Source organism: Cibotium barometz, chromosome 8 (assembly GCF_041138505.1).
Source record: "Cibotium barometz isolate CiBa-2024 chromosome 8, ASM4113850v1, whole genome shotgun sequence".
NCBI classification, from domain to species: domain Eukaryota; kingdom Viridiplantae; phylum Streptophyta; class Polypodiopsida; order Cyatheales; family Cibotiaceae; genus Cibotium; species Cibotium barometz.
The window spans coordinates 16,118,076-16,130,484 of record NC_141053.1 but is presented as its reverse complement, the minus strand read 5'-3'; positions in this window follow the sequence as shown (position 1 = coordinate 16,130,484).

Below are 12,409 nucleotides of genomic sequence, written 5' to 3'. Positions count from 1 at the left end.
TGCATAAACATATGCATAGAAGATATTTTTCAATATTAAAAGTGTGATTTTCATCATAAAAGATTTTTATGCATAAACATATGCATAGAAGATATTTTTTATATTAAAAGTGTGATTTTCGTCAAAAAAGATTTTTATGCATAAACATATGCATAGAAGATATTTTTTTATATTAAAAGTGTGATTTTCGTCAAAAAAGATTTTTTATGCATAAACATATGCATAGAAGATATTTTTTATATTAAAAGTGTGATTTTCATCATAAAAGATTTTTATGCATAAACATATGCATAGAAGATATTTTTTTAATATTGAAAGTGTGATGTTTGTCATAAATGATTTTTATGCATAAATGGGTGCATAGAAGATATTTTTTATATATTAAAAGTGTGATTTTCATCATAAATGGATTTTATGCATAAATTAGATGCATAAGAGAAATTCTTTTATTCTAAAAGTGTAATTCCTACTAAATTGGATTTATGCATGGAAAGATGCATAAAGAATTTATTTTAATCCAAAAGTGTCATTCTTATTTAAAATGAGTTTATGCATAGGAAGATGCATAAAAGATTGATTTTTATTTCGAAAGTGTTATTCTCCTTAAAATGGAATTTATGCATAAATAGATGCGTAAAGAAATCTTATATCAAAAATAAGAATTCTCTTGTATTCTATAAATAGATATGAGGATGTGAAATGAATCAGATATATGAAAATGAACGAGGAATAGATGGAGATATATGAATGTGGAATGTGGATGTGGATGTATGGATGTGGATGCATGAATGTGAACGCGGATGTGAATGTATAATATAGATGTATGGATGTGTATGTGGATGTATGAATGTGAACACGGATGCGAATGTATGATATAGATATATGGATGTGAAAGTGGATGTGGATGTGGATGCATTGATGTAGATGCGGCCGGATGTATGGATGAAGATGTGAAAATGGATGTATGAATGTGAATGTGGATGTATGAATGTGAATACGGATGTGAATGTATGATATAGATGTATGGATGTGAATGTGAATGTGGATGTATGGATGTGGATGTATGAATGTGAATGTGAATGTGAAAATGGATGTATGGATGTAGTTGTGAATGTGGATGTATGGATGTAGATATGGATGTGGATGTTTGGATGTGGATGTGGATGTGGATGTATGGATGTAGATATGAATGTGGATGTATGGATGTGGATATGAATGTATGAATGTGGATGTGGATGTGGATGTATGAATGTGGATGTGAAAATGGATGTAAGGATGTAGATATGGATGTGGATGTATGGATGTGGATGTGGATGTGGATGTGGATGTATGAATGTGGATGTGGATATGGATGTATGAATGTGGATGTGAAAATGGATGTATGGATGTAGATGTGAAAGTGGATGTACGAATGTGGATGTGTATAAGGAATAATGAATGCGAATATGTATGTGAATGGATATAAAGTCGATATGAGCGAATGGATGAGATGAGATGTCATGTGAATCAGAATGTGAATGAATAATATAAGATGTGAACGAATGAGATGTAATGAGAAATGGATGTGATGAGTCGTAATGTAAATTAAGAAAGATAGGAATGGATGTGATGAGTCGTAATGTAAATTAAGAAAGATAGGAATGGATGTTATGTGAAGTGAATGAATCTGATGTGATGGGATGGAAAATGATGTATCTGGTCAAGAATGGATATACATATAATTTGGAATTGGGTTAAGTAATATAGATTGATGTGGAACAATCTGGAAAGACGTGAGTTCATTATAGAAACTGTATTTGTGAACTGTTTGTAAATGACTGTTTTATGTCAAGAATGTTGGGGAAGCATTTTGATTGTCTTAGGAATGTGGTAGTGTGGAGACCCACCTGATAAAGTTGCAACAGCCGACGGAGAGTCAACGGAGGACGTCTCGCGTAGCAAGGTTGGCCGAGGTCTTGACCAGCCTCGGTTCGATTTAAATGGTGAGCTTCCGGTACGGTGGATGAGGGACCAAGGAAGCGGCCTATGAGTGAAGCGCTAGGTGACCTGCGAAGGATCCTAGAGGGTGCTGACCATACGGTGCTCGGGCTCTGGGTCGCCGAAGATACCCACACGTGCGTCGAGGAAGATATTTAGAACAAGGAGTAAGAGTTGTTTTCTGAAACCGGGCATGGATCTGGTTGATTGACCTTTTGCTAGTCCTCAATGGATGAGTCCATGGGTTTTTTATATAGATCTATTAGTTGATCTTGCTGATCCTCAAAACGAAGATTCCATCTTGATTTTTATAAGTGATTATATTGCCGGGTACTATGAGCTAGGAACTATGGAAAAGAGCCCTGAGTGAACAGGTGGTGAGTGTTCTGGTTGCCAATGATGCCATAAGTACACCGATGAAGGAATGATTGGAAATAAGGATTCAACCAGAGATTTTGAGGATTGTGATTAGTGACACAATGGTTTCATTAAAGGATTGTTTTAAAGATAGCTGATGCTGAGAAAAAGGCAATTTCATATTGGGTGTGTAAGTGGTGTGTCTAGTTTTATGTTTGCATGAACATCCGGCTAGAGGGCCTGGAAACTCTTTTCCCTGGTACCCGGGACAAAACCTAACCAAATTCCTAATTGGATCCCATCACTACACTGGTTGGGCGGTTGGCTAACCCATGGGGCTGGATGGGGTTAGGCTGGACTGATGGATCCGTAAATCGAGACTCAATTTCTGTTTAGTTCGATAGATGAAGTAAATCCCAGACAAAAATTATTCTATGGAAAAAGAATCAACGGCTGTGCCTCTCGATGAGGAAAAAAGCATTGGTCTCTATGATCCAAGTGCAATTCGTCCCTTGATCTGACTATGGAACTTACGAGTTCGGTCAGATCAATTCAGTTAGTTAAGGCTTTTGACTACGTTAGGGAAAAGTTATCCTGGTGGAATCGCCCGTGCTTTCCGAGCAAAGGAAGTTTTTTCGGGTTCGGTTTTGGAAAAACCAACGGATTAGTCTCTTGTCTGGATATCCGTGGGCGAGGCCCTGAGTGTGGGACCCTACCCCATGCAAGAAGTACTACTTCCGCTGCTAGTACCCCTGAAACTATGACGCGGTGGGGACAGGGATCTTATAGTTGGTATCAGAACTATTTGGCTAATGAGGATCAACCAAGAAGCCAAATATGTCAAAAATTTATCAAGAAACACTAAAAGGTTGTAATTGTGTGATAAAATTCGTATAATTTGATATTCAAATTGAAATTCGTAAATTGATAATTGGGTCTTCAGATGGAAGTACCGCAATTGTATGGAATCCTTGACTTGCTTGAGGCCTAGACATGATGGTATTTATCTTATAGTTCCAAGAACCATGACTACTCGTATATACGGAGGGTATAACTGCAGCTCTTTATTGGCAGTATATACGAGTAAATCTGTTAACCCATGGCGGACGCACTATGTTTTACGTCATTAATTTAAATATTCTGAGTCATGGGCCGGGCTTGTCGGCACCATATGTTAAGGATAAAGGGATTGGGTGATCGCCGATGAGAGGCGCACCTTGGATATCAGTAGGATAAGGGTTAGGGTCGGCCGGCCATGTATGGGCGCCCAAGTGTGAACGGCCAAGTCACCTATAAGAGTCAAATGTAACCCTAAAATCCTCATTCTCATGTGTTGTGAATACAAGAGTGCTCTTGCCTTATCTCTTTGGTTTCCTTCTCCTGCGTGAGAGAGAGAGAGAGAGAGTGAGAGAGCGATCGAGCACTGTGTAGCGGCACGGCGGCGGAGAGGCGGTAGAGCGGCGACGGCGGCTCCTCCTTCACGGCTGCGACGCGGGAATCCTTCAAGGCAGCGGTTGAGCGGTGAGTGACACACCCTTTAGCATTCTGTTTGAGCTTCCTTCCCTGGTTGTATGCTTGCAGCCATTCGTGGCTCGCATGCGGTGTCCGGCAAGTCCCCAGCTACGACCTGTGTGGCAAAAGCGCACATTTTTGGCGCCGCTGCCGGGGAGTTGCCCTGCACCAAGCTCCAGTTTGCAGCTCGGCTGCTGCGTGAAGTTTAATCTACACTGTAAGAAAGCGACTGTGTGTTTGTTGTTGAGGTGTTTCTGTGTTTTGCAATCTGTTTCTGCAATTTGTCTTCTGCATTTCTGTTTCTTTTGTTATATTTCCGCTCCGCGTGTGGGCGTGCGTTCTGTTATTGGTTTCTGTGCGTGAGAGGGATTTCTGAATCCCCAGATCTGTGCTGTGTGTGCGAACTGCGCCGCGGCCAAGGCTGAACCCATAAGGAAACCCTAGAAAACTTATCTCACAAAAAAAAACAGAAAATAAAAAATAAAAAAATTATAAAAAAGAAAAAAGAAAATTAAATTTTAATTTCAAAGAAAGAACCGAACATGTGGAGAGGAAAGATTTTCTAATTGGAGAAAAAAAAAATTTGAAAAGAAAGAACCCCAATTGACCCACGACCCACGACCCCCGGCCCCGGCCCCGGCCCCGGTCTCGGTCTCGGTCTTTTGATATATATATATAGGAGAGTGAGCCTCCATAGCTTTCTCTCAAGTGAGAGCTTATGGGAAGTCGTGCCCTATATGTAGCCCACTCCCCAAGGAGTAAAGTGAGCATGTGGGATAAAGCCCTCACCCTTTCCTCCATAAGCAAATAGGCTTTTGCCCCTTCCCCCCAAAGGAAACGGACTATTTTGAGGACTACAGGAGCTCTAGATAGGCGAACACGGTGCTGTAAAGCACACTAGGACCCTTTAAACGATACGCTCGTTTCGAGCTATCACACGCCCTAGTCCAAGTTCGACCGTAAGTAAGGGGGTCAAAAACGAGTTAAAAACAATCTAAAAACAAGTAAAAACGAGGTGCAAAATACCCAAGAAACCACTTGTGTGGGCTTCAAGGGTAGTTACCAACGCACGTAGGGTACCCACGTCACATGCATCTACGTTCTGGTCGGGTGCTAGAGCCTGAACCACTAGAAAGCGTTTCAGTCTACGCAGGCTCACACCATCCCTCCACGTTGGCATCTTGGCCTTCGGCTGGAACCCAAGGGAGTGCAACCCAAGATCCACGAATAGTGGATAGTGACTCGTCCTCTGACTCAGAAGCCATGGAAGGACACCCTACCAAGAACCCTGAGGAGACAAGCCAAAACATGCCAATGTGGGCCCCACAACCCGGATCTAGCATGTTTAGTCGTCTAATAGAGACCTTTAGTAGAGCTACACGCTCTGAACATGCGACAAGCGAAGTAAATGAGGAAGGAGGGGTAGTAGATTCGCCATTCACATCTTATGTAGACCCTACCCTCCCAAAGAGTGTCCATGTGGATATTCTACCCACTTTGTTTAATGAGGGCCCTACTGAGCTACCACATTCCGATGCTCTTCCTAAAGTAGAGGTCCCTAGAAGTAGAGGTCCTACCCTCCCAAAGAGTGTCCATGTGGATATTCTACCCACTTCGTTTAATGAGGGCCCTACTGAGCTACCACATTCCGATGCTCTTCCTAAAGTAGAGGTCCCTAGAAGCCAATCCATAAGAAGTGACATTGCGTCCACTTCAAGAGAACCATTTGGCACACCAAGTCTAGATGGGATATTTCTCAATGAAAATTGGGAATATGATCTACACACAGAGACTCTAACGGACCTATACACGGGTTACACATACCATGTAGGTTGGTTAGAAGTCCTACGATCCACATCTAGCGCCACTAATCTAGAGGAGCAACAACACATGATATGTGATGTTATTCATAGAATTATCCAAAGTGAGAGGCAAAATAGGGGAGTGGACCTAGTTTCCACTGGCCCTATGAGGTTTTTGGATACGGGCAAGGCCAAACAACCAACCCTATCACAATTGGAGACTCCCTCGGTGAGTCCCATAGACCCTTCATATGTTGTTTCGCCTGGAGTCTCAATGCAGGTTGAGCCCACGAGTAGTAACTTTAGCTTTCCAACCTTGGCTCAACTTTCCATTAGGGAATCCGCAATGCCTACCCCAATGATGAGCATAGCTGAAAGTGCACCTGTTACCGCTGTAGTTAGTACGACACCACTACCTAGTGGAACAGTACCTACAACAGTGCGTGCCAGTGCCTATCGACCCTATGTACCTATCGCTACTCATGCTCAGGTAGCTCCTACGCCTCTTAGTATGCCAATGGTGTATGCTCCACGACCGCCTTATCATAACCATTATCCAAGGGGAGCTAGGCCTAGTCACATATCATATCCTACGTCATTTGCCAACCTACTCAGACCAACGCCAACTCCTATCAGCCAGGCTATCCCGGAAGTGCCTCCACCAGCTATGCCTGCTCACCTAGGTGATCTCGCAGCGTTTGCTCAGACGATTGGACGATCTATTGCAGAAAACATGCGGGGCATGCCTGAGAGAGAACCTAGAAGCAAGGCAGTACAAGTGGCTAAGCTCACTCAAAACTTCAGTGGTAACGAGGATGTTAGGAAGCACATTGAAGTCTTTGAACACGTGTGTGATTCCTTGGAAGAGCACAATGAGCTGCACAAGTGTAAAGCCTTAGGCTTAACCTTGAGTGGGAAGGCCGGAGATTGGTATCGAACCTTAAGGGTTGAAGAGCGCACTCACTACCCCACTCTCAAGAGATTGTTCCTGAAAGAATACATACGCGAGGGTGTGCTTTGGGGGGTAGCATCTCAACTCCAAAAAGCTGAACGCGAGGAAGGGGAGTCAGTGAGAGACTTTATAAGTCGACTGAAGCATCTAAATTCTCGCTGCACTCCCGATGAACGCTTCAATAACAACCAACTCCTCGATAGATTCATCCGAGGATTGCGCCACGAGGACATTTACAATGGCCTAGTCATTAGAGGTCTTACAACGTGGGAAGCAGTCACTGCCAATGCAATCCAGTTAGAAGACAACTTGATGATTGCAGGAAAAAAGGTGTCTTCAGAAACAAAATCCGTTAGTTCGCAAGTATCTGGGCACGAGCCAATGACGGTAAAACCAATTGCCAAGGAGCCCAAGATATCTGAAATGTCTGTGACCGACCTTACTAAGGCTCTCCAAGAATACTTCAGGGGTAATCGAGCTCCTCAGAATAGCCATATGTACCCAAGGAGAGAGCAACAATGGTGTTCGGTGTGCTTAGGACCACATAGCACGAGTGAATGTCCCACATTCAGAGTCAAATTCAATGGGAATTGCAATGCATGTGGTAAGTATGGCCATCAATCTAAAGATTGCCTAACACTTAAGCGAATGTTGGCAAACCAGGCACCACTAGCTTGGTCAAACACACCTCAAGTACCCGCGCTAATGCCTGCACAACCTATTGAGCAACCGTCACAGCACATAGTTCCAAGGAATCCAAATGTAGTCCAGTCTGTGCCGTTACCACCGCCAGTGCTAGGACCACAACCTCCACATCCAAGGATTACCCCAATAAACCAGATGGGTTGTGAGTCACATAGTGCATGTGGGGATTATGAAGAGGAGATAGACCCTACTACTCCATACGGGATTGATACGTTTGAAATGATTCCCCAGTACTACATGGAGGATCATTTCGGGCAAGTTAAGCCTGTATATCAAGCGGCTGCTCTCGCCACAAGAGGGCAAAACCTTAATACCTTGGCGAGGAGACCACCTCTTCAATGCTATGAGTGTGGTGGACCGCATCGTGTAGCAGAGTGCCCTAATAGGCTACAGAAGATCGCTACTCAAATGCAACCAAATCAAGGGAGCACATCGGGAATGCCGGTACTTACATGTAATCGTTGTGGCATAGATCATTTGATCGCTCAATGTCCACATAATCCTAATGCACCCAAGATTACGCCATTGAATTTGGTTGAGGTCACCAACCAAGCACGAGGAACCACACCCATTGTACCCGTGAATGTAGTTACACGGTCAATGCTTCAAAATCAAAACTACATTCTTGAAGAGAGGGATACTGCATCAATCGCTCAGGCAAAGAAAAAGAAAACACGGCGAAAGAGATCGCTTAATGCCACGAGCTCCAAGCCCAGTTCAAAGACTAACATAGGGACAGGAGACGACCCCGTGTATATGAATGATCCTGAAGATGATTCTGATTCAATAGAAACCATGGGGACCAAAGCCACTACCTTAAGGGAGGAACCCACTCGGGAGCTCAACGAAGGAGAATCAAGCGAGTACATAAATAAGGGGAAACAGAAGGAAACTTCCTCGGCCCCACAACCAAGTCAGTTAATGCCCTCTCGACCTCCCAAACTGACTGAGACTCCCCAAGACAAGCCACGTGGGCCAAAAACCCTCAAGAAAAAGATTGGTACTTACCCAAACCCAGTTGAGGAGATTGAACAAGTGCAACACTTAAGGGGTTTGGTGGAAGAAACACAAAGAGAACTGGAGCCAAACCCGAGAAAAATCAAAATTCCAGACACAGTGTTTCCTACGCAAGTTCAGCCTCACGGGAACCATAAACCGTTAGCTATACCGAGTATCATTCGAGAAGAAAGTGAGGATAGAACATCAGGAAGTGGGCAAACACCCTTTTTGCTTGAAAGAATGTTTAGTGAGGGACTGCCTGACCCCATTGAAGAGGAAGTGATTCCATCTTCACCAGTCCCTAGTCAAGGGGCGATGTCTCGAAAAGTACCGTTGAATGTGTCCAAGCTAATGGATTTCATGTCCTCTGAGATCAGAACCACGATCATATCCAAATTATACGGAGATCCTGAGCTATTCTTAGCTCTTCGGGCATTTCTCAATGGAGAACTAAAGGCGGGGCTACCACAATTTGCAAATATGGATAGACCCGACACGCTTCAAGATGAAGGGGAACATTGGGATCTACAACCCAACTTAGATGAAGATTCGGTCGTTGAAATACCTGTTAACAAGTTGGGACAGTACTTTGAGGGGGACGAATCTAATGCCACCCTCCCCATTACTACCAAGGGATTAACTCTAAAGGGAATCCTTGATGGTGGTGCTGGAGTGAGCATTGTGACTAAAAACTGTTGGGAATCCATGGGAAGACCTCACCTCGAAGTCACAAACATAGTGGTTAAGATGGCAAACGGAACCATAGCTAAACCTATTGGAATGTTAAGGGACCTCAAGATCAAGGTCCTGGGATACAAGGTAAAACATACCTTCATTGTAATGGATTTCTCCAAGCATCCTATGTCATATCAAATGATCTTAGGACGTCCTTTCATGAGGGAAGCACAAATGGTACATGACTGGTCGAAAAACCATGTCTACCTACAATTCCAGGACTCTGTCATTCGAGTTGATCTTGAGAATGGTCGTGCACATCCTTTAGGAAGCAAGGTTATCATTGATAATCGATCGGATACCACTATTCACTCCGCCCCATTAAGGTATTGCTATACATGCAAAAAAGAGACTGATGATGGGAAAGATTCTCCTTATATGGATGTCCTACCGGGTATGACTGAGTCGGATAACGTGGATTGGGTACACCTAGTGGCAACCATAGACACATGGGGAAATAGAGGCACAAGTTGGGTAACACCTGAGGGGCAAGATATGCCACCGTTAGTGCCAATAAACATGATAGGTGTTATGCACTTGACCCGTGATGGCGAGAAAGTGGCAAACTCCACCGACATTGAAAGTAGCGAAGACTCTGACCAATGCAACTCTGAGTATGAATCTCAAGAAGAAACTGACCCTGAGCCTGATGGGGAAAATGAATCAAATATTCACCCAAATGTGGAAGCAAGGTGCTCAAGGCCTAGGACAGTGGCCTCCTGCAGTTCATCCGAAAGTGAAGATCGACCAAGTGAGTCCGAATCGGATAGAAACAAAAATCAAAAACTTGGTAAGAAGAAAACGAGACATAAGCGCCAACGCTATCGAGCTAATGTACGAACTGCAATAAACAAGGAAAGATCCACTGCAGAATGGCTTAGTTATGTAGGAGCCATTGATGCTCATCGGAAGATAGCGGATAATTGGGGACAATACCTCCAAAGTGTCATGTGGTGTATTCCGCAACCTCATGACGTCGCCCAATTAGAAATCGAAGAGAAGCCGAAACTAAGTCGTACTGCAAGAAGGCGGCAAAACCAAGAGTTGGCTCAACAACAAAAGGAAGCGGAATTGAAAGAAAAAAGTCTGGCACAACAGGAACCAGTAGACTTACACCCCGCACCCGAGCATTTCAAATCATTCACCATAGGGGAACGTAAAGTAGTCTACACAAAAGCCCAACGAACGCCTACCAATGGGAGTAGTGGTGTCTACGATGGCCCTGCGGTAGTTAAGGAGATAGACTTAGCAGATCCGGGTGAGGAGTCTAAACCAGTTTATATTGCTCAAGACCTCACCAAGGCGGAAGAAGCTGCACTTACGAAGCTTCTTAAAGAATTCAAGAACATATTTGCTTGGACATATCATGATATGAAGGGTGTTCCACCCTCGGTGGTGCAACACACGATTCCAATGATTAGCACTGCTAAACCAGTCCAGCAACGTCCCTACCCAATGAATCCTAAGTACGCAAAGATTGTACAAGAGGAAATTGAAAAGCTTGTAAAATGTGGATTCATATACCCTATTGAGCACTCAGAATGGGTTTCTCCGATAGTCATCGTGCCAAAGAAGAATGGGAAACTCAGAGTGTGCGTTGATCTCAAAAAGGTTAATGCAGCCACCAGAAGGGATCATTACCCCTTGCCATATTCTGAACATGTGCTTGAAAGAGTGGCAGGCAAGGAGGCATATAGCTTTTTAGATGGGTACTCGGGTTACAATCAGATCACAATTGCAGTCGAGGACCAAGCTAAAACAGCATTTATCACGGAGTTTGGAGTGTTTGCCTTTCGCGTCATGGCTTTTGGCTTGACCAATGCACCTGCAACATTCCAACGATTGATAAACCGACCTTTAAGGAATATCTAAGGGACTTCTGTGAAGCTTTCTTAGATGATCTTTGTGTTCATTCCTCTTGGGATGAGCACTTGATGTGTTTACAAAAAATATTTGAAAGGTGTAGATTATATCGCATCTCATTGAATCCTTTCAAATGCCAATTCTGGGTTAAACACGGAGTTATCTTAGGACATATAGTGTCCAAAAATGGGATTTCCACTGACGAGAGTAAAATCAAGGTCATTCTGGAATTACCCCCACCCACCAACTACAAGGGAGTCCAACGCTTTATGGGCCACGTTGGTTATTATCGAAGATTTATTCTATTCTTCGCCGAGATAGCTCGACCATTGTATAAGCTTCTCATCGAGTTTATTTGGACCGAAGAATGTGACCGTGCCTATGAGCTATTAAAGAAGGCCTTGGCGAGTGCTCCAATCTTGAGAATGCCTAACTGGGATTTACTCTTCCATGTGCATATTGATGCATCAAACTTTGCTATTGGGTGTGTGTTAACTCAACCTAGAGAACATAAGCTAGACTACCCCATTAGCTTTGCCAGTCGTCGCCAGTTGAACGATGCTGAGATGAACTACACCACTACGGAGCGAGAAGGGTTGGCAATGATATATGCAGTAAGGAAATTTCGTTATTACCTCCTTGCCACCAAGTTTGTTTTCTATGTGGATCATCAAGCATTGTTGTATCTGGTAAACAAACCATGCTCCACAGGAAGAATCACACGATGGCTATTGATTCTTCTTGAGTTTGATTTCACTGTTGTTGTGAGACCTGGCAAAAAACATGTTATGGCTGATCATTTGTCTCGCATACCTAATGGTGAGGCTCCTACGGGGGTTGATGATGACTTACCTGACACTTCCCTGTTCATGGTGGAGACAATGCCTGAATGGAGTGAGAAGATTGTTAACTTTTTGGTTAATGGCTTCCCACCCAAGGAGCTTCGTAAAGATCTAGCTCGAAAGCTAATCAAAGAATGCGAACCCTATTGCCTGATAGCTGGGACTCTTTATAAAAGAGGAAAGGATGACGTTCTTAGGCGTTGTGCCCGAGAGGATGAGTATCTATACATTTTGCAAGAGGCACATATGGGCGTAGCCGGTGGTCACTTCTCAGGAGACTTAACTGCGCGAAAGATCTTACAATCAGGGTATTGGTGGCCCACTATGTTCCAAGATGCATCACTCTTTGTGAAGGGTTGCGATGAATGCCAACGATATAAGAAACCCCAGAGGAAAGATCACATGCCCCTACATCCAATCAAAGTAAACCAACCATTTGAAAAGTGGGGTTTAGACTTTGTAGGTCCAATTAGCCCAGCGGCCCGAAACACACAATCTCGCTATATTATTGTGGCCACTGACTATATGACCAAATGGACTGAAGCGAAAGCAACACGTAAGGCAGATGCGAGGACAACAGCCAAGTTCCTCTTTGAAAATATAATCACACGCTTCGGTTGTCCTTTTGAACTTGTGAGCGACAATGGTACGCATTTTATAAATGA